Source organism: Ascidiella aspersa, chromosome 5 (genome assembly GCF_963924565.1).
Source record: "Ascidiella aspersa chromosome 5, kaAscAspe10.2, whole genome shotgun sequence".
Lineage (NCBI taxonomy): Eukaryota > Metazoa > Chordata > Ascidiacea > Phlebobranchia > Ascidiidae > Ascidiella > Ascidiella aspersa.
Window position 1 is genome coordinate 33462416 of NC_139451.1, and position 6000 is coordinate 33468415.

At 37.5% G+C, this 6000-nt stretch overlaps 1 long non-coding RNA gene across 1 annotated transcript; it reads left to right on the forward strand.

The window, feature by feature from the left end:
- The first annotated feature begins 4270 nt into the window (after positions 1-4270).
- Positions 4271-5503, forward strand: LOC146146463 (uncharacterized). Its single transcript, XR_014498731.1, has 2 exons — positions 4271-5058; positions 5375-5503. It is a non-coding gene; the product is annotated as an uncharacterized LOC146146463 (long non-coding RNA).
- The last annotated feature ends 497 nt before the right edge of the window (positions 5504-6000 follow it).

A 6000-nucleotide genomic window follows, 5' to 3' on the forward strand; every position in this document is an offset into this window, starting at 1 on the left:
GGTCCATTGATGGGACGAAACAACTTGAACAAAATATTGCGAGCTCATGTTAATAACATCCGGGATATTATTTGCGTTGATATTAAAACAAATGTCAAAAGTACTTTGGAGTGAATCAGCAATAATCCGAATAAACTTTAACAGCTCGTCAACATTAAAACACAAAAATCAAAACCTTAAAGTTAAATTATATTCTTCGTTTATAAGTGGTGGTGATGAATACGGCTGTGAATGTAGAATTACAATCGTCTCTAGGAGGTTACAAAATATAAATGTGGAATGTAAGCAACAAAACATAGAAATATAATGCGCAAACAATATATTTCCTTAATCACCATTAATAGTACCGGCTTTTGTTAATTCCCGTCACAACTTTTTTACGACTAACCTACACACAAAGTTAAAAAGTGAAACTTTTTTGTCTTGATATTCCCACATACAAGTATTATTGGCATAATGCAAATGGACACACAATTAATCTAGTGATGCAATTCATAAAGTCACCCAATGTAGCGCAAACTTATAGAAAATCCTAGTTTACAATAAAATAAGCTAGACTTTGCAGAATAAACATTTAATACATATTTATTATATTATCTAATATTTGTCCCTTGTGACCTTTCTATTGTAAATAATTGGAATAACTAGATCATTTATTCGCCATCACTGGCTTCATATATACATTGATAAGTTTAGCAAACATCGAATAACTACTCTTATTATTCACAGTACCTCCTCTAGGCCATTGTTTAAAATTTTCATTTTCTAACCACGCATCTTTAAATGATTTTACATACTACAGTTTTTTTTTTAACTAAACGTTTTCAGGTTAAAAAAGCTAATTTCGGTTAACCAAAATATGTTGAACGCCGTTTGAAGAGCAGTATCTTTAGCTTGGAAATATGACAGATAAACGGGAACACACAATAAGACCTAAAAAGCAACAATGCCTAAATCAGAAAAATCTATAAAAGCATAGTATTTAGACCAGGGGTGTCCAACTTAAACACGCCGTCGTGCCAATTTTTATCTTATAACTTTTTCTCGTGCCAAATTTTGGTAATTACTTCTTTCTATTACCAAAAGCATTGTTTTACAAATAATAAAACGTGTATAGTTAGCAGTGCGCATTACTGCATCTAAGTGTCCGTCGGTGCATCAAACTTTATAGTTAAGTGAATGCTAGCCTCCACTAAAATATGATGTTATAGTATTAAAAGTAATTATTAGTTGTCGTGATTGCCGCGATTGTTTTATATTGTGGATAAACAATGACAATTTAATGTATAAATAAAAACTATGTTTTGACAATTGGCTGAATCACAAATTAAGTATTTTAGGGGGGATGGTGGGCTATTTTTTATTATGTCGCGTGCCACATTGGCACACGTGCCGCTTGTTGGACACCCCTGGTTTAGACCAACGACATAATACAGCCAAATAAGCAGTAATATAGTACAGCATAAGATCTTAATCGTCTGAATAAGACATAAAATCATCAGAATAAGACATAAATGGCCAAAATAACGCCTAAAACTGTGGATAGAGGGTTTGGAACGGTAGGGACCGTCGGTCTGGCATCGGCCATTTTTTGTGTCGACGTTTTTGACGCCCTAGTTTGACCGGCGCCGTTAACCCAAGTCATTTGACCTAATGATTAAACACCGCTGTTTTGGCACCGGATTGATGGTCCTGTTTGGGGTTGTTGGTGGGTAATAATAAGTGGGGTTTAAAAAATGGGTTTGGGTTAAAATTATTAGGGGAGCTAGTGATGTACTAAGGGGTGGGGTTAGGTAAAGTGTTGTTTAGGCCTGATTCTGGCCATTTAGGTTTTATTCCTACTGCTTATGACTTATTCCTATACGACTATTAGGCCTAGTATTATTTCTTATCTCGGTCTTATGGCCGGAGTCCAGATAAACAAAAGCAAAATAGTTAAATAACTCCCGGAAAACCTTTCTAAAATACTGCCAGCTCATAAAAAGTGTTAAAGAAAAGAAAACTCGCTGATAACAAATTGACTTTTGTTTTAATTTGTCTATTGCCTACTTTTAAAAATATAACTGTAAAGTGACGAGCTACCTTGATGTTTAGTGCGAACCTTTTGCGGCCGTGAAATAAAAGACATAAAACCATAGGCGCCGAACGTGGGTGTGCAGAGCGTTTTTTGACGCCCTGGATTTCTTGCAGGGTGTCAAAACGCCCTGAAATTCGACCAGGTTTCATGTGCAATTAGTGTGCAACTTCACTACTGTGAACACTATTTTACAGCTAGTGCAATGAGCACCACAAGTAGCACAATCGTGGTTCCCTAACAGTATGCGCGACTTTCCTGAGTTACATGGGGAGAAGTACCATCTGCGAAAGTGTTTGTTCGCACCTATTAATAAACCGAAGCGCTGAAAGTACGAAATACCAAGTCGCGCTAACGTAGGTTGAACTTAAGCTGATGAGAAATTTGTGTTTAGTGGAAAACTTTCTGTGAAAAAGATGCGTCAAGCCAATTACCGAGACTAAAATAGACAAGTGTTAACCTATTTCCTAACTTTCGAACGCCGTATAACTCAGTGCTTCGTCTAGCATCACAATTCCTACTGTTTAATATGCTGAGACGTTTGGTCACTCAAATCGATAAATAACCGTAATATTCTGAACAAACGCTTTTAAACGCCAAACACATATAAAAACCCTCGTTCAATAACGCCGACTACTCTCGCACAAGTCTCTTTAACTTTTAATATTATAGCCCCAAAAAATTCGCCCTTGCTTCGCTCGCTCCTTCTGCGCGTGTCGTATATGCTATGGCTGATAATAAGTTACGAACACTGCTCAAAGCAGATTGCCACTAACCTTCGTCCTTCATCATTTTAATGCAGGAAAAACCACGCATTAGCTTTAAGTACGATTATTTCTGACGAAATTGAGACATAACGGTTGTTTTGAACCTAGTATACGGAATCGCAAAATCGGTTAGCGAGACGTGCTACGTTTTGTTTGTAATAAGTGGTGGCGTTTTTGTCAGGGTTTAACTCACTGTCTAAAGCGGAAATGTTTTCGATGCAATTGGCTCACACGCCTTAATCTAATGCGAAACCAAAATCAAACGCAAAACGCCGTTTTCGTGTCTTGTGTGGTCGACCGTAAACGCAGGATGTTTTTTCTCTTTCGCCTTTCGTTATTCATCCAGGTTCGTTGATCAGCAAAAATGTATTCGACCATTGACAACATTAAGTCAAGCGTTCTTCCCTTTTTCTCTCTAATAACGTCGAGTTACGGAATTTTTTTAACGCAGATTCTCTTGATAAGGTGGTTTAACTGTGACTGTTTAAAGTCACCTTTTTTATGTAATGATAGTTACCGCAAAATTATTTTCATATTCGGGACATGTTGCGCAAATCGTGGCATAGTAATTTAGCGTGGTGGCTGGTCCCGTACATAAATATTGGGAAAATGTGCTGCTGATAGTCGAAAAAACATGATTCTTGGTTTAGTTTTCCGCCTGAAGTTAACGATTGCACACTAAGCGGTTTCAAAGCACGATTCGCTTTGCGTCTTAAAGGTTTACTTTGCTGGACGTTGATTGGCTGTGTCTGGTTATATATTTATGACGTCATGCTTCGTTAACGTTAGACATAAAATAGGGGAATTCCCTAAGTTGAAATTTCGGGAACCCCCTTTTTAAGGCCTGGTTCAAAAAACGCCCTGGGATTTTGAAAAAAGTTCGGCGCCTATGCATAAAACCACAATTACGAACATAGTGACGTAACAATCATCCTCTGTTGTCGAATAGCGAATATATCTGAAAATAGATGGGCTACTCGCAACAAAAGCCCCAGGGGAATCACCGTAGCTCATGGGTGAAAATGACCCACCTGGTAACATTGTACAAACAATAAGGTCGCACAACTTTTAAATAGGGCTTTATGTATGAGAAGCAACATTCTCAGCACCTAGAAGGAAAATAAGTTAAGTAATGGATTTGCAATAATTTAAGGCAATTACAAAACAATTGTTATTATTATGGAAACTCTTGAAAATTGTGGGGGACAGATGTGACTGGTTGGGTCTCAACTCACCTATAGACCCACTTTATCAACATTTCTTTAATCTACCCCCGATGTCACATTTCCAGTGGTGCCTCAATAATAAAATTTACTTGTTTCACTTGAAAGCAGATTAACTGTTGAGCAAAAGTCTTATTTTCGTTGAAAACACTTTTATCAGCTTTTAATTTTCATCTTGTTATTTGCAGACCAAAGTGCGTTTTCGCTACTGAAGTTCGACTGATCTTGGATTGCTTCGAGCGACCAACAATCGTCCCTCCGTGATGCGAAACATTTATCAGCTTTCCTGTTGATGGAACGTGGCGTGTTGCCCCACCCCCTAACTGCATTGTTTGCCTATTATATGTAAATTCCGTTTTTTTTTTTGCTTTGCGAAAAAAATTAAATTGTTATAGTATATGTTCTTGCAACGCACACAGGGGGAATGGTATTTGTTTAACGTAGCCTAGTCGTGCGGCTTAAGGTAGTTCCCTTAACAACAAGCACCCGGATTTTTGGGTTCTAAAAACATCGACTAAGGTAAATATTGTCAGTGAGAAGTGTGTTTTGCCTGTGGTATAATCTGCACACACATATTGGTCATTTAATCATCAACAATATATAAAGGCGTTTTTTTGATTTGCGCTAATCGATAACATCTTTCTAAAGTAAATTTTGTTTTAAAACTAACACTTCTCCAACCTAAAACTTGTATTAACGAAATGTGTGTTCTTATGGACGTTTAGATGCAACATATGACGTCATCCCTCTTATTGACCGCTGTTACTTTTGTTTTGTTCATGTTTGGCCGACTCTTTCCCAAAACCACAGCCGTGTTTATTTGAGCGAGCGCTCGTCTCCACAAAGCGCTTTGCCGTTTTGCTCGTTGCCTTGTAATAAGTGAGTTTGTGCCAAAGCTAAACGTCGCTTCACAACTTTGCTTCGACGAGAATGACGACCTCGCTTGTTTGGTGGCCGCCCCCGCTCCTTTTGTCCACGCATTTTAGCGTCATTTGTTCTTATTAAGTCGATGTTTTCATACTTTACCGTTGTTTGTAATGCCTCGCTAACATTGAAGTTCACTCCATTGTTTTGTGTTATTAATTTTTATTTTCGAAGCGTATTTTTACCCAAGATCAAAAGCTGCCTGAGATTTGTTTTCACTGATGAGAATCCGCTGTAGCTTTTGGTAGAATTCGTAAATCGTTCCCTGAATGAAGTTTATTTGTTGTTAACCAGGGTTTTTTAACCAGGGGTGCGTGTACCCCTTGGTGGTACGAAGCACCAAAGCAGCGGGTACGACATGCAGTGTGAAATTATGCGCTATTTAGGCATATTTGTAAAGAATGCGCAATTTATCTATAACAAAACTCCATGTTGTAAATATTGTTGAACTTACAAGACTGTTTTTAGTGCATGCATTCAACACTTGAATTATAAATACACTGCTTTTATTTCCTGTTATGAGGATTTTGTTTACTTTGTGGACCATTGTAGACAGGAGGGGGTACGAGAAAATTTCATGAAATCTCAAAGGGTACGATCGCTAAAAAGGTTAAGAAACACTGTTGTTAACAATGAGTAACGTGCTTTGCGCAAATTACAATCCGAAGGGAATACTTATTTAAACGAGCCAAACTTTGATAATATAAGCAACCATACCACGCTTTACTGAGAATTACTTGCTGCGCAATACGCCACTTGTTATGTTTAATATAGCCAGAGTTGACATCGACATGGACCTAAAAATAAGGACAAAAAAATTACACTAGCATTTAAAAAACGTTTTTTGTCCAAAAAGTTGGGACTTTTTGTTTAGCTTTTATCATTGTATTAACTCCTGTAACGAACGCAAAAACAATGCTAGCAAACCTTTTCGAGCAGCAACTGACGGGGTGTTGACGTAATACGTAAAAACATTAAAAGAGCAAAAACTGTCTAAAAGTATAAAAACTGC